Source organism: Triturus cristatus, chromosome 7 (assembly GCF_964204655.1).
Source record: "Triturus cristatus chromosome 7, aTriCri1.1, whole genome shotgun sequence".
NCBI lineage: Eukaryota > Metazoa > Chordata > Amphibia > Caudata > Salamandridae > Triturus > Triturus cristatus.
This window is the reverse complement of record NC_140590.1, coordinates 1,314,710,106-1,314,734,185: the sequence shown is the minus strand read 5'-3', so window position 1 is coordinate 1,314,734,185 and position 24,080 is coordinate 1,314,710,106.

Sequence of the window (24,080 nt, the reverse complement as noted above, 5' to 3'; positions counted from 1 at the left end):
TAAGCCCTGAACCAGTAGGCCAGAGTAAGAGTTAAGACCTTAACCAGTAGGCCAGAGTACGAGTCTAAGACCTTAGCTATTAGGCCAGAGTAAGAGTTAAGACCTTAACCTGTAGGCCAGAGTACGAGTCTACGATCTTAGCTATAAGGCCAGAGTAAGAGTTAAGACCTTAGCTACTAGGCCAGAGTAAGAGTTAAGACCTTAGCTATTAGGCCAGAGTAAGAGTTAAGACCTTAACAATTAGGCCAGAGTATGAGTCTAAGGCCTTAGCTATTAGGTCAGAGTAAGAGTTAAGACCTTAACCAGTAGGCCAGAGTAAGAGTTAAGACCTTAGCTATTAGGCCAGAGTAAGAGTTAAGACCTTAACCAGTAGGCCAGCGTAAGAGTTAAGACCTTAACCATTAGGCCAGAGTACGAGTCTATGACCTTAGCTATTAGGCCATAGCACGAGTCTTAGACCTTAGCTATTAGGCCAGAGTAAGAGTTAAGACCTTAACCAGTAGGCCAGAGTAAGGGTTAAGACCTTAACCAGTAGGCCAGAGTACGCGTTAAGACCTTAACCATTAGGCCAGAGTACAAGTCTAAGACCTTAGCTATTAGGCCAGAGTACGAGTCTAAGACCTTAGCTATTAGGCCAGAGTAAGAGTTAAGACCTTAGCTATTAGGCCACAGTAAGAGTTAAGACCTTAACCAGTAGGCCATAGTACGAGTCTAAGACCTTAGCTATTAGGCCAGAGTAAGAGTTAAGACCATAACCAGTAGGCCAGAGTAAGTGTTAAGACCTTAACCATTAGGCCAGAGTATGAGTCTAAGACCTAAGCTATTAGGCCAGAGTAACAGCTAAGACCTTAGCTATTAGGCCAGAGTAAGAGTTAAGACCTTAACCAGTAGGCCAGAGTAAGAGTTAAGACCTTAACCAGTAGGCCAGAGTACGAGTCTAAGACCTTAACCAGTAGGCCAGAGTATGAGTTAAGACCTTAACCAGTAGGCCAGAGTAAGAGTTAAGACCTTAACCTGTAGGTCAGAGTAAGAGTTAAGACCTTAGCTATTAGGCCAGACTAAGAGTTAAGACCTTAACCATTAGGCCAGAGTACGAGTCTAAGACCTTAGCTATTAGGCCAAAGTACGAGTCTAAGACCTTAGCTATTAGGCCAGAGTACGAGTTAAGACATTAACCTGTAGGCCAGAGTAAGAGTTAAGACCTTAGCTATTAGGCCAGAGTACGAGTCTAAGACCTTAGCTATTAGGCCAGAGTAAGAGTTAAGACCTTAACCAGTAGGCCAGTGTAAGAGTTAAGACCTTAGCTATTAGGCCAGGTTAAGAGTTAAGACCTTAGCTATTAGGCCAGATTAAGAGTTAAGACCTTAACCATTAGGCCAGAGTACAAGTCTAAGACCTTAGCTATTAGGCCAGAGGAAGAGTTAAGACCTTAACCAGTAGGCCATATTGCGAGTCTAAGACCTTAGCTATTAGGCCAGAGTAAGAGTTAAGACCTTAACCAGTAGGCCAAAGTCAGAGTTAGGACCTTAACCAGTAGGCCAGAGTCCGAGTCTAAGACCTTACCTATTAGGCCAGAGTAAGAGTTAAGACCTTAACCTGTAGGCCAGAGTACGAGTCTAAGACCTTAGCTATTAGGCCAGAGTAAGAGTTAAGACCTTAACCAGTAGGCCAGAGTAGGAGTTAAGACCTTAACCAGTAGGCCAGAGTACGAGTCTAAGACCTTAGCTATTAGGCCAGAGTAAGAGTTAAGACCTTAACCAGTAGGCCAGAGTAAGAGTCAAGACCTTAACCAGTAGGTCAGAGTACGAGTCTAAGACATTAGCTATTAGGCCAGAGTAAGTGTTAAGACCTTAACCAGTAGGCCAGAGTAAAAGTTAATACCTTAACCATTAGGCCAGAGTAAGAGTCTAAGAACTTAGCTATGGGGCCAGAGTAGGAGTCTTAGCTATTAGGCCAGAGGAAGAGTTAAGACCTTAACCATTAGGCCAGAGTACAAGTCTAAGACCTTAGCTATGAGACCAGAGTAAGTGTTAAGACCTTAACCAGTAGGCCAGAGTAAGAGTTAATACCTTAACCATTAGGCCAGAGTACGAGTCTAAGACCTTAGCTATTGGGCCAGAGTAAGAGTTAAGACCTTATCTATTAGGCCAGAGTAAGAGTTAAGACCTTAACCATTAGGCTAGAGTACGAGTCTTAGCCTTAGCTATTAGGCCAGAGAAAGAGTTAAGACCTTAACCATTAGGCCAGAGTACGAGTCTAAGACCTTAGCTATTAGGCCAGAGTAAGAGTTAAGACCTTAACCATTAGGCCAGAGTACGAGTCTAAGACCTTAGCTATGAGGCCAGAGTAAGAGTTAAGACCTTAGCTATTAGGCCAGAGTAAGAATTAAGACCTTAACCATTAGGCCAGACTACGAGTCTAAGCCTTAGCTATTTGGCCAGAGTAAGAGTTAAGACCTCAACCATTAGGCCAGCGTACGAATCTAAGACCTTAGCTATTAGGCCAGAGTAAGAGTTAAGACCTTAACCATTAGGCCAGAGTACGAGTCTAAGACCTTAGCTATGAGGCCAGAGTAAGAGTTAAGACCTTAGCTATTAGGCCAGAGTAAGAGTTAAGACCTTAACCATTAGGCCAGAGTACGAGTCTAAGCCTTAGATATTAGGTCAGAGTAAGAGTTAAGACCTTAACCAGTAGGCCAGAGTAAGAGTTAAGACCTTAACCATTAGGCCAGAGTACGAGTCTAAGATCTTAGCTTTTAGGCCATAGTACGAGTCTAAGACCTTAGCTATTAGGCCAGAGTAAGAGTTAAGACCTTAACCAGTAGGCCAGAGTATGAGTCTATGACCTTAGCTATTAGGCCATAGTACGAGTCTAAGACCTTAGCTATTAGGCCAGAGTAAGAGTTAAGACCTTAACCAGTAGGCCAGAGTAAGAGTTAAGACCTTAACCTGTAGGCCATAGTACAAGTCTAAGACCTTAGCTATTAGGCCAGAGTAAGAGTTAAGACCTTAACCAGTAGGCCAGAGTAAGTGTTAAGGTGTTAAGACCTTAACCATTAGGCCAGAGTATGAGTCTAAGACCTAAGCTATTAGGCCAGAGTAACAGTTAAGACCTTAGCTATTAGGCCAGAGTAAGAGTTAAGACCTTAACCAGTAGGCCAGAGTAAGAGTTAAGACCTTAACCAGTAGGCCAGAGTACGAGTCTAAGACCTTAACCAGTAGGCCAGAGTATGAGTTAAGACCTTAACCAGTAGGCCAGAGTAAGAGTTAAGACCTTAACCTGTAGGCCAGAGTAAGAGTTAAGACCGTAGCTATTAGGCCAGACTAAGAGTTAAGACCTTAACCATTAGGCCAGAGTACGAGTCTAAGACCTTAGCTATTAGGCCAAAGTACAAGTCTAAGACCTTAGCTATTAGGCCAGAGTACGAGTTAAAACATTAACCTGTAGGCCAGAGTAAGAGTTAAGACCTTAGCTATTAGGCCAGAGTACGAGTCTAAGAACTTAGCTATTAGGCCAGAGTAAGAGTTAAGACCTTAACCAGTAGGCCAGAGTAAGAGTTAAGACCTTAGCTATTAGGCCAGATTAAGAGTTAAGACCTTAGCTATTAGGCCAGAGTAAGAGTTAAGACCTTAACCATTAGGCCAGAGTACAAGTCTAAAACCTTAGCTATTTGGCCAGAGGAAGAGTTAAGACCTTAACCAGTAGGCCATAATGCGAGTCTAAGACCTTCGCTATTAGGCCAGAGTAAGAGTTAAGACCTTAACCAGTAGGCCAGAGTCAGAGTTAGGACCTTAACCAGTAGGCCAGAGTACGAGTCTAAGACCTTAGCTATTAGGCCAGAGTAAGAGTTAAGACCTTAACCTGTAGGCCAGAGTAAGAGTCTAAGCCTTAGCTATTAGGCCAGAGTAAGAGTTAAGACCTTAACCATTAGGCCAGAGTACGAGTCTAAGACCTTAGCTATTAGGCCAGAGTAAGAGTTAAGACCTTAACCAGTAGGCCAGAGTAAGAGTCAAGACCTTAACCAGTAGGTCAAAGTACGAGTCTAAGACATTAGCTATTAGGTCAGAGTAAGTGTTAAGACCTTAACCAGTAGGCCAGAGTAAAAGTTAATACCTTAACCATTAGGCCAGAGTACGAGTCTAAGACCTTAGCTATGGGGCCAGAGTAGGAGTCTTAGCTATTAGGCCAGAGTAAGAGTTAAGACCTTAACCATTAGGCCAGAGTACGAGTCTAAGACCTTAGCTATTAGGCCAGAGTAAGAGTTAAGACCTTAATCATTAGGCCAGAGTATGAGTCTAAGACCTTAGCTATGAGTTCAGAGTAAGAGTTAAGACCTTAGCTATTAGGCCAGAGTAAGAGTTAAGACCTTAACCATTAGGCCAGAGTACGAGTCTAAGCCTTAGCTATTTGGCCAGAGTAAGAGTTAAGACCTCAACCATTAGGCCAGAGTACGAATCTAAAACCTTAGCTATTAGGCCAGAGTAAGAGTTAAGACCTTAACCATTAGGCCAGTGTACGAGTCTAAGACCTTAGCTATGAGGCCAGAGTAAGAGTTAAGACCTTAGCTATTAGGCCAGAGTAAGAGTTAAGACCTTAACCATTAGGCCAGAGTACGAGTCTAAGCCTTAGATATTAGGTCAGAGTAAGAGTTAAGACCTTAACCAGTAGGCCAGAGTAAGAGTTAAGACCTTAACCATTAGGCCAGAGTACGAGTCTAAGATCTTAGCTTTTAGGCCATAGTACGAGTCTAAGACCTTAGCTATTAGGCCAGAGTAAGAGTTAATACCTTAACCAGTAGGCCAGAGTATGAGTCTATGACCTTAGCTATTAGGCCATAGTACGAGTCTAAGACCTTAGCTATTAGGCCAGAGTAAGAGTTAAGACCTTAACCAGTAGGCCAGAGTAAGAGTTAAGACCTTAACCTGTAGGCCATAGTACGAGTCTAAGACCTTAGCTATTAGGCCAGAGTAAGAGTTAAGACCTTAACCAGTAGGCCAGAGTAAGTGTTAAGACCTTAACCATTAGGCCAGAGTATGAGTCTAAGACCTAAGCTATTAGGCCAGAGTAAGAGTTAAGACCTTAGCTATTAGGCCAGAGTAAGAGTTAAGACCTTAACCAGTAGGCCAGAGTAAGAGTTAAGACCTTAACCAGTAGGCCAGAGTACGAGTCTAAGACCTTAACCAGTAGGCCAGAGTATGAGTTAAGACCTTAACCAGTAGGCCAGAGTAAGAGTTAAGACCTTATTCTGTAGGCCAGAGTAAGAGTTAAGACCTTAGCTATTAGGCCAGACTAAGAGTTAAGACCTTACCCATTAGGCCGGAGTACGAGTCTAAGACCTTAGCTATTAGGCCAAAGTACAAGTCTAAGACCTTAGCTATTAGGCCAGAGTACGAGTTAAGACATTAACCTGTAGGCCAGAGTAAGAGTTAAGACCTTAGCTATTAGGCCAGAGTACGAGTCTAAGAACTTAGCTATTAGGCCAGAGTAAGAGTTAAGACCTTAACCAGTAGGCCAGAGTAAGAGTTAAGACCTTAGCTATTAGGCCAGATTAAGAGTTAAGACCTTAGCTATTAGGCCAGAGTAAGAGTTAAGACCTTAACCATTAGGCCAGAGTACAAGTCTGAGACCTTAGCTATTTGGCCAGAGGAAGAGTTAAGACCTTAACCAGTAGGCCATAATGCGAGTCTAAGACCTTCGCTATTAGGCCAGAGTAAGAGTTAAGACCTTAACCAGTAGGCCAGAGTCAGAGTTAGGACCTTAACCAGTAGGCCAGAGTACGAGTCTAAGACCTTAGCTATTAGGCCAGAGTAAGAGTTAAGACCTTAACCTGTAGGCCAGGGTACGAGTCTAAGCCTTAGCTATTAGGCCAGAGTAAGAGTTAAGACCTTAACCATTAGGCCAGAGTACGAGTCTAAGACCTTAGCTATTAGGCCAGAGTAAGAGTTAAGACCTTAACCATTAGGCCAGAGTACGTGTGTAAGACCTTAGCTATGAGGCCAGAGTAAGAGTTAAGACCTTAGCTATTAGGCCAGAGTAAGAGTTAAGACCTTAACCATTAAGCCAGAGTACGAGTCTAAGCCTTAGCTATTTGGCCAGAGTAAGAGTTAAGACCTCAACCATTAGGCCAGAGTACGAATCTAAGACCTTAGCTATTAGGCCAGAGTAGGAGTTAAGACCTTAACCAGTAGGCCAGAGTAAGAGTTAAGACCTTAACCATTAGACTAGAGTACGAGTCTAAGACCTTAGCTATTAGGCCAGAGTAAGAGTTAAGACCTTAACCATTAGGCCAGAGATCGAGTCTAAGACCTTAACCAGTAGGCCAGAGTAAGAGTTAAGACCTTAACCATTTGGCCAGAGTACGAGTCTAAGACCTTAGCTATTAGGCCAGAGTAAGAGTTAAGACCTTAACCAGTAGGCCAGAGTAAGAGTTAAGACTTTAACCAGTAGGCCAGAGTATGAGTCTAAGACGTTAGCTATTAGGCCAGAGTAAGAGTTAAGACCTTAGCTATTAGGCCAGAGAAAGAGTTAAAACCTTAACCATTAGGCTAGAGAACGAGTCTAAGACCTTAGCTATTAGGCCAGAGTAAGAGTTAAGACCTTAGCTATTAGGCCAGAGGAAGAGTAAAGACCTTAACCAGTAGGCCATAGTGCGAGTCTAAGACCTTAGCTATTAGGCCAGAGTAAGAGTTAAGACCTTAACCAGTAGGCCAGAGTAAGAGTTAGGACCTTAACCAGTAGGCCAGAGTATGAGTCTAAGACCTTAGCTATTAGGCCAGAGTAAGAGTTAAGACCTTAACCTGTAGGCCAGAGTACGAGTCTAAGACCTTAGGTATTAGGCTAGAGTAAGAGTTACGACCTTAACCAGTAGGCCAGAGTACGAGTCTAAGACTTACCTATTAGGCCAGAGTAAGAGTTAAGACCTTAACCTGTAGGCCAGAGTACGAGTCTAAGACCTTAGCTATTGGGCAGAGTAAGAGTCTTAGCTATTAGGCCAGAGTAAGAGTTAAGACCTTAGCTATTAGGCCAGAGTAAGAGTTAAGACCGTAACCATTAGGCCAGAGTACGAGTCAAAGCCTTAGCTATTAGGCCAGAGTAAGAGTTAAGACCTTAGCTATTAGGCCAGAGTAAGAGTTAAGACCTTAGATATTACGCCAGAGTAAGAGTTAAGACCTTAACCATTAGGCCAGAGTATGAGTCTAAGACCTTAGCTATTAGGCCAGAGGACGAGTTAAGACCTTAACCAGTAGGCCATAGTGTGAGTCTAAGACCTTAGATATTAGGTCAGAGTAAGAGTTAAGACCTTAACCAGTAGGCCAGAGTAAGAGTTAAGACCTTAGCTATTAGGCCAGAGTACGAGTCTAAGACCTTAGCTATTAGGCCAGAGTAAGAGTTAAGACCTTAACCAGTAGGCCAGAGTAAGAGTTAAGACCTTAGCTATTAGGCCAGATTAAGAGTTAAGACCTTAGCTATTAGGCCAGAGTAAGAGTTAAGACCTTAACCATTAGGCCAGAATACAAGTCTAAGACCTTAGCTATTAGGCCAGAGGAAGAGTTAAGACCTTAACCAGTAGGCCATAATGCGAGTCTAAGACCTTAGCTATTAGGCCAGAGTAAGAGTTAAGACCTTAATCAGTAGGCCAAAGTCAGAGTTAGGACCTTAACCAGTAGGCCAGAGTCCGAGTCTAAGACCTTAGCTATTAGGCCAGAGTAAGAGTTAAGACCTTAACCTGTAGGCCAGAGTACGAGTCTAAGACCTTAGCTATTAGGCCAGAGTAAGAGTTAAGACCTTAACCAGTAGGCCAGAGTAGGAGTTAAGACCTTAACCAGTAGGCCAGAGTACGAGTCTAAGACCTTAGCTATTAGGCCAGAGTAAGAGTTAAGACCTTAACCAGTAGGCCAGAGTAAGAGTCAAGACCTTAACCAGTAGGTCAGAGTACGAGTCTAAGACATTAGCTATTAGGCCAGAGTAAGTGTTAAGACCTTAACCAGTAGGCCAGAGTAAAAGTTAATACCTTAACCATTAGGCCAGAGTACGAGTCTAAGACCTTAGCTATGGGGCCAGAGTAGGAGTCTTAGCTATTAGGCCAGAGTAAGAGTTAAGACCTTAACCATTAGGCCAGAGTACAAGTCTAAGACCTTAGCTATGAGGCCAGAGTAAGTGTTAAGAACTTAACCAGTAGGCCAGAGTAAGAGTTAATACCTTAACCATTAGGCCAGAGTACGGGTCTAAGACCTTAGCTATTGGGCCAGAGTAAGAGTTAAGACCTTAGCTATTAGGCCAGAGTAAGAGTTAAGACCTTAACCATTAGGCTAGAGTATGAGTCTAAGCCTTAGCTATTTGGCCAGAGAAAGAGTTAAGACCTTAACCATTAGGCCAGAGTACGAGTCTAAGACCTTAGCTATTAGGCCAGAGTAAGAGTTAAGACCTTAACCATTAGGCCAGAGTACGAGTCTAAGACCTTAGCTATGAGGCCAGAGTAAGAGTTAAGACCTTAGCTATTAGGCCAGAGTAAGAGTTAAAACCTTAACCATTAGGCCAGAGTACGAGTCTAAGCCTTAGCTATTTGGCCAGAGTAAGAGTTAAGACCTCAACCATTAGGCCAGAGTACGAATCTAAGACCTTAGCTATTAGGCCAGAGTAAGAGTTAAGACCTTAACCATTAGGCCAGAGTACGAGTCTAAGACCTTAGCTATGAGGCCAGAGTAAGAGTTAAGACCTTAGCTATTAGGCCAGAGTAAGAGTTAAGACCTTAACCATTAGGCCAGAGTACGAGTCTAAGCCTTAGATATTAGGTCAGAGTAAGAGTTAAGACCTTAACCAGTAGGCCAGAGTAAGAGTTAAGACCTTAACCATTAGGCCAGAGTACGAGTCTAAGATCTTAGCTTTTAGGCCATAGTACGAGTCTAAGACCTTAGCTATTAGGCCAGAGTAAGAGTTAAGACCTTAACCAGTAGGACAGAGTATGAGTCTATGACCTTAGCTATTAGGCCATAGTACGAGTCTAAGACCTTAGCTATTAGGCCAGAGTAAGAGTTAAGACCTTAACCAGTAGGCCAGAGTAAGAGTTAAGACCTTAACCTGTAGGCCATAGTACGAGTCTAAGACCTTAGCTATTAGGCCAGAGTAAGAGTTAAGACCTTAACCAGTAGGCCAGAGTAAGTGTTAAGACCTTAACCATTAGGCCAGAGTATGAGTCTAAGACCTAAGCTATTATGCCAGAGTAACAGTTAAGACCTTAGCTATTAGGCCAGAGTAAGAGTTAAGACCTTAACCAGTAGGCCAGAGTAAGAGTTAAGACCTTAACCAGTAGGCCAGAGTAAGAGTTAAGACCTTAACCTGTAGGCCAGAGTAAGAGTTAAGACCTTAGCTATTAGGCCAGACTAAGATTTAAGACCTTAACCATTAGGCCAGAGTACGAGTTAAGACATTAACCTGTAGGCCAGAGTAAGAGTTAAGACCTTAGCTATTAGGCCAGAGTACGAGTCTAAGAACTTAGCTATTAGGCCAGAGTAAGAGTTAAGACCTTAACCAGTAGGCCAGAGTAAGAGTTAAGACATTAGCTATTAGGCCAGATTAAGAGTTAAGACCTTAGCTATTAGGCCAGAGTAAGAGTTAAGACCTTAACCATTAGGCCAGAGTACAAGTCTAAGACCTTAGCTATTTGGCCAGAGGAAGAGTTAAGACCTTAACCAGTAGGCCATAATGCGAGTCTAAGACCTTCGCTATTAGGCCAGAGTAAGAGTTAAGACCTTAACCAGTAGGCCAGAGTCAGAGTTAGGACCTTAACCAGTAGGCCAGAGTACGAGTCTAAGACCTTAGCTATTAGGCCAGAGTAAGAGTTAAGACCTTAACCTGTAGGCCAGAGTACGAGTCTAAGCCTTAGCTATTAGGTCAGAGTAAGAGTTAAGACCTTAACCATTAGGCCAGAGTACGAGTCTAAGACCTTAGCTATTAGGCCAGAGTAAGAGTTAAGACCTTAACCAGTAGGCCAGAGTAAGAGTTAAGACCTTAACCAGTAGGCCAGAGTACGAGTCTAAGACCTTAACCAGTAGGCCAGAGTATGAGTTAAGACCTTAACCAGTAGGCCAGAGTAAGAGTTAAGACCTTAACCTGTAGGTCAGAGTAAGAGTTAAGACCTTAGCTATTAGGCCAGACTAAGAGTTAAGACCTTAACCATTAGGCCAGAGTACGAGTCTAAGACCTTAGCTATTAGGCCAAAGTACGAGTCTAAGACCTTAGCTATTAGGCCAGAGTACGAGTTAAGACATTAACCTGTAGGCCAGAGTAAGAGTTAAGACCTTAGCTATTAGGCCAGAGTACGAGTCTAAGACCTTAGCTATTAGGCCAGAGTAAGAGTTAAGACCTTAACCATTAGGCCAGAGTACAAGTCTAAGACCTTAGCTATTAGGCCAGAGGAAGAGTTAAGACCTTAACCAGTAGGCCATATTGCGAGTCTAAGACCTTAGCTATTAGGTCAGAGTAAGAGTTAAGACCTTAACCAGTAGGCCAAAGTCAGAGTTAGGACCTTAACCAGTAGGCCAGAGTCCGAGTCTAAGACCTTACCTATTAGGCCAGAGTAAGAGTTAAGACCTTAACCTGTAGGCCAGAGTACGAGTCTAAGACCTTAGCTATTAGGCCAGAGTAAGAGTTAAGACCTTAACCAGTAGGCCAGAGTAGGAGTTAAGACCTTAACCAGTAGGCCAGAGTACGAGTCTAAGACCTTAGCTATTAGGCCAGAGTAAGAGTTAAGACCTTAACCAGTAGGCCAGAGTAAGAGTCAAGACCTTAACCAGTAGGTCAGAGTACGAGTCTAAGACATTAGCTATTAGGCCAGAGTAAGTGTTAAGACCTTAACCAGTAGGCCAGAGTAAAAGTTAATACCTTAACCATTAGGCCAGAGTAAGAGTCTAAGAACTTAGCTATGGGGCCAGAGTAGGAGTCTTAGCTATTAGGCCAGAGGAAGAGTTAAGACCTTAACCATTAGGCCAGAGTACAAGTCTAAGACCTTAGCTATGAGACCAGAGTAAGTGTTAAGACCTTAACCAGTAGGCCAGAGTAAGAGTTAATACCTTAACCATTAGGCCAGAGTACGAGTCTAAGACCTTAGCTATTGGGCCAGAGTAAGAGTTAAGACCTTATCTATTAGGCCAGAGTAAGAGTTAAGACCTTAACCATTAGGCTAGAGTACGAGTCTTAGCCTTAGCTATTAGGCCAGAGAAAGAGTTAAGACCTTAACCATTAGGCCAGAGTACGAGTCTAAGACCTTAGCTATTAGGCCAGAGTAAGAGTTAAGACCTTAACCATTAGGCCAGAGTACGAGTCTAAGACCTTAGCTATGAGGCCAGAGTAAGAGTTAAGACCTTAGCTATTAGGCCAGAGTAAGAATTAAGACCTTAACCATTAGGCCAGACTACGAGTCTAAGCCTTAGCTATTTGGCCAGAGTAAGAGTTAAGACCTCAACCATTAGGCCAGCGTACGAATCTAAGACCTTAGCTATTAGGCCAGAGTAAGAGTTAAGACCTTAACCATTAGGCCAGAGTACGAGTCTAAGACCTTAGCTATGAGGCCAGAGTAAGAGTTAAGACCTTAGCTATTAGGCCAGAGTAAGAGTTAAGACCTTAACCATTAGGCCAGAGTACGAGTCTAAGCCTTAGATATTAGGTCAGAGTAAGAGTTAAGACCTTAACCAGTAGGCCAGAGTAAGAGTTAAGACCTTAACCATTAGGCCAGAGTACGAGTCTAAGATCTTAGCTTTTAGGCCATAGTACGAGTCTAAGACCTTAGCTATTAGGCCAGAGTAAGAGTTAAGACCTTAACCAGTAGGCCAGAGTATGAGTCTATGACCTTAGCTATTAGGCCATAGTACGAGTCTAAGACCTTAGCTATTAGGCCAGAGTAAGAGTTAAGACCTTAACCAGTAGGCCAGAGTAAGAGTTAAGACCTTAACCTGTAGGCCATAGTACAAGTCTAAGACCTTAGCTATTAGGCCAGAGTAAGAGTTAAGACCTTAACCAGTAGGCCAGAGTAAGTGTTAAGGTGTTAAGACCTTAACCATTAGGCCAGAGTATGAGTCTAAGACCTAAGCTATTAGGCCAGAGTAACAGTTAAGACCTTAGCTATTAGGCCAGAGTAAGAGTTAAGACCTTAACCAGTAGGCCAGAGTAAGAGTTAAGACCTTAACCAGTAGGCCAGAGTACGAGTCTAAGACCTTAACCAGTAGGCCAGAGTATGAGTTAAGACCTTAACCAGTAGGCCAGAGTAAGAGTTAAGACCTTAACCTGTAGGCCAGAGTAAGAGTTAAGACCGTAGCTATTAGGCCAGACTAAGAGTTAAGACCTTAACCATTAGGCCAGAGTACGAGTCTAAGACCTTAGCTATTAGGCCAAAGTACAAGTCTAAGACCTTAGCTATTAGGCCAGAGTACGAGTTAAAACATTAACCTGTAGGCCAGAGTAAGAGTTAAGACCTTAGCTATTAGGCCAGAGTACGAGTCTAAGAACTTAGCTATTAGGCCAGAGTAAGAGTTAAGACCTTAACCAGTAGGCCAGAGTAAGAGTTAAGACCTTAGCTATTAGGCCAGATTAAGAGTTAAGACCTTAGCTATTAGGCCAGAGTAAGAGTTAAGACCTTAACCATTAGGCCAGAGTACAAGTCTAAAACCTTAGCTATTTGGCCAGAGGAAGAGTTAAGACCTTAACCAGTAGGCCATAATGCGAGTCTAAGACCTTCGCTATTAGGCCAGAGTAAGAGTTAAGACCTTAACCAGTAGACCAGAGTCAGAGTTAGGACCTTAACCAGTAGGCCAGAGTACGAGTCTAAGACCTTAGCTATTAGGCCAGAGTAAGAGTTAAGACCTTAACCTGTAGGCCAGAGTAAGAGTCTAAGCCTTAGCTATTAGGCCAGAGTAAGAGTTAAGACCTTAACCATTAGGCCAGAGTACGAGTCTAAGACCTTAGCTATTAGGCCAGAGTAAGAGTTAAGACCTTAACCAGTAGGCCAGAGTAAGAGTCAAGACCTTAACCAGTAGGTCAAAGTACGAGTCTAAGACATTAGCTATTAGGTCAGAGTAAGTGTTAAGACCTTAACCAGTAGGCCAGAGTAAAAGTTAATACCTTAACCATTAGGCCAGAGTACGAGTCTAAGACCTTAGCTATGGGGCCAGAGTAGGAGTCTTAGCTATTAGGCCAGAGTAAGAGTTAAGACCTTAACCATTAGGCCAGAGTACGAGTCTAAGACCTTAGCTATTAGGCCAGAGTAAGAGTTAAGACCTTAATCATTAGGCCAGAGTATGAGTCTAAGACCTTAGCTATGAGTTCAGAGTAAGAGTTAAGACCTTAGCTATTAGGCCAGAGTAAGAGTTAAGACCTTAACCATTAGGCCAGAGTACGAGTCTAAGCCTTAGCTATTTGGCCAGAGTAAGAGTTAAGACCTCAACCATTAGGCCAGAGTACGAATCTAAAACCTTAGCTATTAGGCCAGAGTAAGAGTTAAGACCTTAACCATTAGGCCAGTGTACGAGTCTAAGACCTTAGCTATGAGGCCAGAGTAAGAGTTAAGACCTTAGCTATTAGGCCAGAGTAAGAGTTAAGACCTTAACCATTAGGCCAGAGTACGAGTCTAAGCCTTAGATATTAGGTCAGAGTAAGAGTTAAGACCTTAACCAGTAGGCCAGAGTAAGAGTTAAGACCTTAACCATTAGGCCAGAGTACGAGTCTAAGATCTTAGCTTTTAGGCCATAGTACGAGTCTAAGACCTTAGCTATTAGGCCAGAGTAAGAGTTAATACCTTAACCAGTAGGCCAGAGTATGAGTCTATGACCTTAGCTATTAGGCCATAGTACAAGTCTAAGACCTTAGCTATTAGGCCAGAGTAAGAGTTAAGACCTTAACCAGTAGGCCAGAGTAAGAGTTAAGACCTTAACCTGTAGGCCATAGTACGAGTCTAAGACCTTAGCTATTAGGCCAGAGTAAGAGTTAAGACCTTAACCAGTAGGCCAGAGTAAGTGTTAAGACCTTAACCATTAGGCCAGAGTATGAGTCTAAGACCTAAGCTATTAGGCCAGAGTAACAGTTAAGACCTTAGCTATTAGGCCAGAGTAAGAGTTAAGACCTTAACCAGTAGGCCAGAGTAAGAGTTAAGACCTTAACCAGTAGGCCAGAGTACGAGTCTAAGACCTTAACCAGTAGGCCAGAGTATGAGTTAAGACCTTAACCAGTAGGCCAGAGTAAGAGTTAAGACCTTATTCTGTAGGCCAGAGTAAGAGTTAAGACCTTAGCTATTAGGCCAGACTAAGAGTTAAGACCTTACCCATTAGGCCGGAGTACGAGTCTAAGACCTTAGCTATTAGGCCAAAGTACGAGTCTAAGACCTTAGCTATTAGGCCAGAGTACGAGTTAAGACATTAACCTGTAGGCCAGAGTAAGAGTTAAGACCTTAGCTATTAGGCCAGAGTACGAGTCTAAGAACTTAGCTATTAGGCCAGAGTAAGAGTTAAGACCTTAACCAGTAGGCCAGAGTAAGAGTTAAGACCTTAGCTATTAGGCCAGATTAAGAGTTAAGACCTTAGCTATTAGGCCAGAGTAAGAGTTAAGACCTTAACCAATAGGCCAGAGTACAAGTCTGAGACCTTAGCTATTTGGCCAGAGGAAGAGTTAAGACCTTAACCAGTAGGCCATAATGCGAGTCTAAGACCTTCGCTATTAGGCCAGAGTAAGAGTTAAGACCTTAACCAGTAGGCCAGAGTCAGAGTTAGGACCTTAACCAGTAGGCCAGAGTACGAGTCTAAGACCTTAGCTATTAGGCCAGAGTAAGAGTTAAGACCTTAACCTGTAGGCCAGGGTACGAGTCTAAGCCTTAGCTATTAGGCCAGAGTAAGAGTTAAGACCTTAACCATTAGGCCAGAGTACGAGTCTAAGACCTTAGCTATTAGGCCAGAGTAAGAGTTAAGACCTTAACCATTAGGCCAGAGTACGTGTCTAAGACCTTAGCTATGAGGCCAGAGTAAGAGTTAAGACCTTAGCTATTAGGCCAGAGTAAGAGTTAAGACCTTAACCATTAAGCCAGAGTACGAGTCTAAGCCTTAGCTATTTGGCCAGAGTAAGAGTTAAGACCTCAACCATTAGGCCAGAGTACGAATCTAAGACCTTAGCTATTAGGCCAGAGTAGGAGTTAAGACCTTAACCAGTAGGCCAGAGTAAGAGTTAAGACCTTAACCATTAGACTAGAGTACGAGTCTAAGACCTTAGCTATTAGGCCAGAGTAAGAGTTAAGACCTTAACCATTAGGCCAGAGATCGAGTCTAAGACCTTAACCAGTAGGCCAGAGTAAGAGTTAAGACCTTAACCATTTGGCCAGAGTACGAGTCTAAGACCTTAGCTATTAGGCCAGAGTAAGAGTTAAGACCTTAACCAGTAGGCCAGAGTAAGAGTTAAGACTTTAACCAGTAGGCCAGAGTACGAGTCTAAGACGTTAGCTATTAGGCCAGAGTAAGAGTTAAGACCTTAGCTATTAGGCCAGAGAAAGAGTTAAAACCTTAACCATTAGGCTAGAGAACGAGTCTAAGACCTTAGCTATTAGGCCAGAGTAAGAGTTAAGACCTTAGCTATTAGGCCAGAGGAAGAGTAAAGACCTTAACCAGTAGGCCATAGTCCGAGTCTAAGACCTTAGCTATTAGGCCAGAGTAAGAGTTAAGACCTTAACCAGTAGGCCAGAGTAAGAGTTAGGACCTTAACCAGTAGGCCAGAGTACGAGTCTAAGACCTTAGCTATTAGGCCAGAGTAAGAGTTAAGACCTTAACCTGTAGGCCAGAGTACGAGTCTAAGACCTTAGGTATTAGGCTAGAGTAAGAGTTACGACCTTAACCAGTAGGCCAGAGTACGAGTCTAAGACCTTACCTATTAGGCCAGAGTAAGAGTTAAGACCTTAACCTGTAGGCCAGAGTACGAGTCTAAGACCTTAGCTATTGGGCAGAGTAAGAGTCTTAGCTATTAGGCCAGAGTAAGAGTTAAGACCTTAGCTATTAGGCCAGAGTAAGAGTTAAGACCGTAACCATTAGGCCAGAGTACGAGTCAAAGCCTTAGCTATTAGGCCAGAGTAAGAGTTAAGACCTTAACCTGTAGGCCAGAGTACGAGTCTAAGACCTTAGCTATTAGGCCAGAGTAAGAGTTAAGACCTTAGCTATTAGGCCAGAGTAAGAGTTAAGACCTTAGATATTACGCCAGAGTAAGAGTTAAGACCTTAACCATTAGGCCAGAGTATGAGTCTAAGACCTTAGCTATTAGGCCAGAGGACGAGTTAAGACCTTAACCAGTAGGCCATAGTGTGAGTCTAAGACCTTAGATATTAGGTCAGAGTAAGAGTTAAGACCTTAACCAGTAGGCCAGAGTAAGAGTTAAGACCTTAGCTATTAGGCCAGAGTACGAGTCTAAGACCTTAGCTATTAGGCCAGAGTAAGAGTTAAGACCTTAACCAGTAGGCCAGAGTAAGAGTTAAGACCTTAGCTATTAGGCCAGATTAAGAGTTAAGACCTTAGCTATTAGGCCAGAGTAAGAGTTAAGACCTTAACCATTAGGCCAGAATACAAGTCTAAGACCTTAGCTATTAGGCCAGAGGAAGAGTTAAGACCTTAACCAGTAGGCCATAATGCGAGTCTAAGACCTTAGCTATTAGGCCAGAGTAAGAGTTAAGACCTTAATCAGTAGGCCAAAGTCAGAGTTAGGACCTTAACCAGTAGGCCAGAGTCCGAGTCTAAGACCTTAGCTATTAGGCCAGAGTAAGAGTTAAGACCTTAACCTGTAGGCCAGAGTACGAGTCTAAGACCTTAGCTATTAGGCCAGAGTAAGAGTTAAGACCTTAACCAGTAGGCCAGAGTAGGAGTTAAGACCTTAACCAGTAGGCCAGAGTACGAGTCTAAGACCTTAGCTATTAGGCCAGAATAAGAGTTAAGACCTTAACCAGTAGGCCAGAGGAAGAGTCAAGACCTTAACCAGTAGGTCAGAGTACGAGTCTAAGACATTAGCTATTAGGCCAGAGTAAGTGTTAAGACCTTAACCAGTAGGCCAGAGTAAAAGTTAATACCTTAACCATTAGGCCAGAGTACGAGTCTAAGACCTTAGCTATGGGGCCAGAGTAGGAGTCTTAGCTATTAGGCCAGAGTAAGAGTTAAGACCTTAACCATTAGGCCAGAGTACGGGTCTAAGACCTTAGCTATTGGGCCAGAGTAAGAGTTAAGACCTTAGCTATTAGGCCAGAGTAAGAGTTAAGACCTTAACCATTAGGCTAGAGTATGAGTCTAAGCCTTAGCTATTTGGCCAGAGAAAGAGTTAAGACCTTAACCATTAGGCCAGAGTACGAGTCTAAGACCTTAGCTATTAGGCCAGAGTAAGAGTTAAGACCTTAACCATTAGGCCAGAGTACGAGTCTAAGACCTTAGCTATGAGGCCAGAGTAAGAGTTAAGACCTTAGCTATTAGGCCAGAGTAAGAGTTAAAACCTTAACCATTAGGCCAGAGTACGAGTCTAAGCCTTAGCTATTTGGCCAGAGTAAGAGTTAAGACCTCAACCATTAGGCCAGAGTACGAATCTAAGACCTTAGCTATTAGGCCAGAGTAAGAGTTAAGACCTTAACCATTAGGCCAGAGTACGAGTCTAAGACCTTAGCTATGAGGCCAGAGTAAGAGTTAAGACCTTAGCTATTAGGCCAGAGTAAGAGTTAAGACCTTAACCATTAGGCCAGAGTACGAGTCTAAGCCTTAGATATTAGGTCAGAGTAAGAGTTAAGACCTTAACCAGTAGGCCAGAGTAAGAGTTAAGACCTTAACCATTAGGCCAGAGTACGAGTCTAAGATCTTAGCTTTTAGGCCATAGTACGAGTCTAAGACCTTAGCTATTAGGCCAGAGTAAGAGTTAAGACCTTAACCAGTAGGACAGAGTATGAGTCTATGACCTTAGCTATTAGGCCATAGTACGAGTCTAAGACCTTAGCTATTAGGCCAGAGTAAGAGTTAAGACCTTAACCAGTAGGCCAGAGTAAGAGTTAAGACCTTAACCTGTAGGCCATAGTACGAGTCTAAGACCTTAGCTATTAGGCCAGAGTAAGAGTTAAGACCTTAACCAGTAGGCCAGAGTAAGTGTTAAGACCTTAACCATTAGGCCAGAGTATGAGTCTAAGACCTAAGCTATTAGGCCAGAGTAACAGTTAAGACCTTAGCTATTAGGCCAGAGTAAGAGTTAAGACCTTAACCAGTAGGCCAGAGTAAGAGTTAAGACCTTAACCAGTAGGCCAGAGTAAGAGTTAAGACCTTAACCTGTAGGCCAGAGTAAGAGTTAAGACCTTAGCTATTAGGCCAGACTAAGATTTAAGACCTTAACCATTAGGCCAGAGTACGAGTTAAGATATTAACCTGTAGGCCAGAGTAAGAGTTAAGACCTTAGCTATTAGGCCAGAGTACGAGTCTAAGAACTTAGCTATTAGGCCAGAGTAAGAGTTAAGACCTTAACCAGTAGGCCAGAGTAAGAGTTAAGACCTTAGCTATTAGGCCAGATTAAGAGTTAAGACCTTAGCTATTAGGCCAGAGTAAGAGTTAAGACCTTAACCATTAGGCCAGAGTACAAGTCTAAGACCTTAGCTATTTGGCCAGAGGAAGAGTTAAGACCTTAACCAGTAGGCCATAATGCGAGTCTAAGACCTTCGCTATTAGGCCAGAGTAAGAGTTAAGACCTTAACCAGTAGGCCAGAGTCAGAGTTAGGACCTTAACCAGTAGGCCAGAGTACGAGTCTAAGACCTTAGCTATTAGGCCAGAGTAAGAGTTAAGACCTTAACCTGTAGGCCAGAGTACGAGTCTAAGCCTTAGCTATTAGGTCAGAGTAAGAGTTAAGACCTTAACCATTAGGCCAGAGTACGAGTCTAAGACCTTAGCTATTAGGCCAGAGTAAGAGTTAAGACCTTAACCATTATGCCAGAGTACGAGTCTAAGACCTTAGCTATGAGGCCAGAGTAAGAGTTAAGACCTTAGCTATTAGGCAAGAGTCAGAGTTAAGACCTTAACCATTAGGCCAGAGTACGAGTCTAAGCCTTAGCTATTTGGCCAGAGTAAGAGTTAAGACCTCAACCATTAGGCCAGAGTACGAATCTAAGACCTTAGCTATTAGGCCAGAGTAGGAGTTAAGACCTTAACCAGTTGGCCAGAGTAAGAGTTAAGACCTTAACCATTAGACCAGAGTACGAGTCTAAGACCTTAGCTATTAGGCCAGAGTAAGAGTTAAGACCTTAACCAGTAGGCCAGAGTAAGAGTTAAGACTTTAACCAGTAGGCCAGAGTACGAGTCTAAGACGTTAGCTATTAGGCCAGAGTAAGAGTTAAGACCTTAGCTATTAGGCCAGAGAAAGAGTTAAAACCTTAACCATTAGGCCAGAGAACGAGTCTAAGACCTTAGCTATTAGGCCAGAGTAAGAGTTAAGACCTTAGCTATTAGGCCAGAGTAAGAGTTAAGACCTTAACCAGTAGGCCAGAGTAAGATTTAAGACCTTAACCAGTAGGCCAGAGTAAGAGTTAAGACCTTAACCATTAGGCCAGAGTAAGAGTCTAACACCTTAGCTATTAGGCCAGAGTAAGAGTTAAGACATTAGCTATTAGGTCAGAGTAAGAGTTAAGACCTTAACCAGTAGGCCAGAGTAAGAGTTAAGACCTTAACCAGTAGGCCAGAGTAAGAGTTAAGACCTTAGCTATTAGGCCAGAGAAAGAGTTAAAACCTTAACCATTAGGCTAGAGAACGAGTCTAAGACCTTAGCTATTAGGCCAGAGTAAGAGTTAAGACCTTAGCTATTAGGCCAGAGGAAGAGTAAAGACCTTAACCAGTAGGCCATAGTGCGAGTCTAAGACCTTAGCTATTAGGCCAGAGTAAGAGTTAAGACCTTAACCAGTAGGCCAGAGTAAGAGTTAGGACCTTAACCAGTAGGCCAGAGTACGAGTCTAAGACCTTAGCTATTAGGCCAGAGTAAGAGTTAAGACCTTAACCTGTAGGCCAGAGTACGAGTCTAAGACCTTAGGTATTAGGCTAGAGTAAGAGTTACGACCTTAACCAGTAGGCCAGAGTACGAGTCTAAGACCTTACCTATTAGGCCAGAGTAAGAGTTAAGACCTTAACCTGTAGGCCAGAGTACGAGTCTAAGACCTTAGCTATTGGGCAGAGTAAGAGTCTTAGCTATTAGGCCAGAGTAAGAGTTAAGACCTTAGCTATTAGGCCAGAGTAAGAGTTAAGACCGTAACCATTAGGCCAGAGTACGAGTCAAAGCCTTAGCTATTAGGCCAGAGTAAGAGTTAAGACCTTAACCTGTAGGCCAGAGTACGAGTCTAAGACCTTAGCTATTAGGCCAGAGTAAGAGTTAAGACCTTAGCTATTAGGCCAGAGTAAGAGTTAAGACCTTAGATATTACGCCAGAGTAAGAGTTAAGACCTTAACCATTAGGCCAGAGTATGAGTCTAAGACCTTAGCTATTAGGCCAGAGGACGAGTTAAGACCTTAACCAGTAGGCCATAGTGTGAGTCTAAGACCTTAGATATTAGGTCAGAGTAAGAGTTAAGACCTTAACCAGTAGGCCAGAGTAAGAGTTAAGACCTTAGCTATTAGGCCAGAGTACGAGTCTAAGACCTTAGCTATTAGGCCAGAGTAAGAGTTAAGACCTTAACCAGTAGGCCAGAGTAAGAGTTAAGACCTTAGCTATTAGGCCAGATTAAGAGTTAAGACCTTAGCTATTAGGCCAGAGTAAGAGTTAAGACCTTAACCATTAGGCCAGAATACAAGTCTAAGACCTTAGCTATTAGGCCAGAGGAAGAGTTAAGACCTTAACCAGTAGGCCATAATGCGAGTCTAAGACCTTAGCTATTAGGCCAGAGTAAGAGTTAAGACCTTAATCAGTAGGCCAAAGTCAGAGTTAGGACCTTAACCAGTAGGCCAGAGTCCGAGTCTAAGACCTTAGCTATTAGGCCAGAGTAAGAGTTAAGACCTTAACCTGTAGGCCAGAGTACGAGTCTAAGACCTTAGCTATTAGGCCAGAGTAAGAGTTAAGACCTTAACCAGTAGGCCAGAGTAGGAGTTAAGACCTTAACCAGTAGGCCAGAGTATGAGTCTAAGACCTTAGCTATTAGGCCAGAGTAAGAGTTAAGACCTTAACCAGTAGGCCAGAGTAAGAGTCAAGACCTTAACCAGTAGGTCAGAGTACGAGTCTAAGACATTAGCTATTTGGCCAGAGTAAGTGTTAAGACCTTAACCAGTAGGCCAGAGTAAAAGTTAATACCTTAACCATTAGGCCAGAGTACAAGTCTAAGACCTTAGCTATGGGGCCAGAGTAGGAGTCTTAGCTATTAGGCCAGAGTAAGAGTTAAGACCTTAACCATTAGGCCAGAGTACAGGTCTAAGACCTTAGCTATGAGGCCAGAGTAAGTGTTAAGAACTTAACCAGTAGGCCAGAGTAAGAGTTAATACCTTAACCATTAGGCCAGAGTACGGGTCTAAGACCTTAGCTATTGGGCCAGAGTAAGAGTTAAGACCTTAGCTATTAGGCCAGAGTAAGAGTTAAGACCTTAACCATTAGGCTAGAGTATGAGTCTAAGCCTTAGCTATTTGGCCAGAGAAAGAGTTAAGACCTTAACCATTAGGCCAGAGTACGAGTCTAAGACCTTAGCTATTAGGCCAGAGTAAGAGTTAAGACCTTAACCATTAGGCCAGAGTACGAGTCTAAGACCTTAGCTATGAGGCCAGAGTAAGAGTTAAGACCTTAGCTATTAGGCCAGAGTAAGAGTTAAAACCTTAACCATTAGGCCAGAGTACGAGTCTAAGCCTTAGCTATTTGGCCAGAGTAAGAGTTAAGACCTCAACCATTAGGCCAGAGTACGAATCTAAGACCTTAGCTATTAGGCCAGAGTAAGAGTTAAGACCTTAACCATTAGGCCAGAGTACGAGTCTAAGACCTTAGCTATGAGGCCAGAGTAAGAGTTAAGACCTTAGCTATTAGGCCAGAGTAAGAGTTAAGACCTTAACCATTAGGCCAGAGTACGAGTCTAAGCCTTAGATATTAGGTCAGAGTAAGAGTTAAGACCTTAACCAGTAGGCCAGAGAAAGAGTTAAGACCTTAACCATTAGGCCAGAGTACGAGTCTAAGATCTTAGCTTTTAGGCCATAGTACGAGTCTAAGACCTTAGCTATTAGGCCAGAGTAAGAGTTAAGACCTTAACCAGTAGGACAGAGTATGAGTCTATGACCTTAGCTATTAGGCCATAGTACGAGTCTAAGACCTTAGCTATTAGGCCAGAGTAAGAGTTAAGACCTTAACCAGTAGGCCAGAGTAAGAGTTAAGACCTTAACCTGTAGGCCATAGTACGAGTCTAAGACCTTAGCTATTAGGCCAGAGTAAGAGTTAAGACCTTAACCAGTAGGCCAGAGTAAGTGTTAAGACCTTAACCATTAGGCCAGAGTATGAGTCTAAGACCTAAGCTATTAGGCCAGAGTAACAGTTAAGACCTTAGCTATTAGGCCAGAGTAAGAGTTAAGACCTTAACCAGTAGGCCAGAGTAAGAGTTAAGACCTTAACCAGTAGGCCAGAGTAAGAGTTAAGACCTTAACCTGTAGGCCAGAGTAAGAGTTAAGACCTTAGCTATTAGGCCAGACTAAGATTTAAGACCTTAACCATTAGGCCAGAGTACGAGTTAAGACATTAACCTGTAGGCCAGAGTAAGAGTTAAGACCTTAGCTATTAGGCCAGAGTACGAGTCTAAGAACTTAGCTATTAGGCCAGAGTAAGAGTTAAGACCTTAACCAGTAGGCCAGAGTAAGAGTTAAGACCTTAGCTATTAGGCCAGATTAAGAGTTAAGACCTTAGCTATTAGGCCAGAGTAAGAGTTAAGACCTTAACCATTAGGCCAGAGTACAAGTCTAAGACCTTAGCTATTAGGCCAGAGTAAGAGTTAAGACCTTAATCAGTAGGCCAAAGTCAGAGTTAGGACCTTAACCTGTAGGCCAGAGTACGAGTCTAAGACCTTAGCTATTAGGCCAGAGTAAGAGTTAAGACCTTAGCTATTAGGCCAGAGTAAGAGTTAAGACCTTAGATATTACGCCAGAGTAAGAGTTAAGACCTTAACCATTAGGCCAGAGTATGAGTCTAAGACCTTAGCTATTAGGCCAGAGGACGAGTTAAGACCTTAACCAGTAGGCCATAATGCGAGTCTAAGACCTTAGCTATTAGGCCAGAGTAAGAGTTAAGACCTTAATCAGTAGGCCAAAGTCAGAGTTAGGACCTTAACCTGTAGGCCAGAGTACGAGTCTAAGACCTTAGCTATTAGGCCAGAGTAAGAGTTAAGACCTTAACCAGTAGGCCAGAGTAGGAGTTAAGACCTTAACCAGTAGGCCAGAGTACGAGTCTAAGACCTTCGCTATTAGGCCAGAGTAAGAGTTAAGACCTTAACCTGTAGGCCAGAGTAAGAGTTAAGACCTTCGCTATTAGGCCAGAGTAAGAGTTAAGACCTTAGCTATTAGGCCAGAGTAAGAGTTAAGACCTTAGCTATTAGGCCAGATTAAGAGTTAAGACCTTAGCTATTAGGCCAGAGTAAGAGTTAAGACCTTAACCATTAGGCCAGAGTACAAGTCTAAGACCTTAGCTATTAGGCCAGAGTAAGAGTTAAGACCTTAATCAGTAGGCCAAAGTCAGAGTTAGGACCTTAACCTGTAGGCCAGAGTACGAGTCTAAGACCTTAGCTATTAGGCCAGAGTAAGAGTTAAGACCTTAGCTATTAGGCCAGAGTAAGAGTTAAGACCTTAGATATTACGCCAGAGTAAGAGTTAAGACCTTAACCATTAGGCCAGAGTATGAGTCTAAGACCTTAGCTATTAGGCCAGAGGACGAGTTAAGACCTTAACCAGTAGGCCATAATGCGAGTCTAAGACCTTAGCTATTAGGCCAGAGTAAGAGTTAAGACCTTAACCAGTAGGCCAGAGTAAGAGTTAAGACTTTAACCAGTAGGCCAGAGTACGAGTCTAAGACGTTAGCTATTAGGCCAGAGTAAGAGTTAAGACCTTAGCTATTAGGC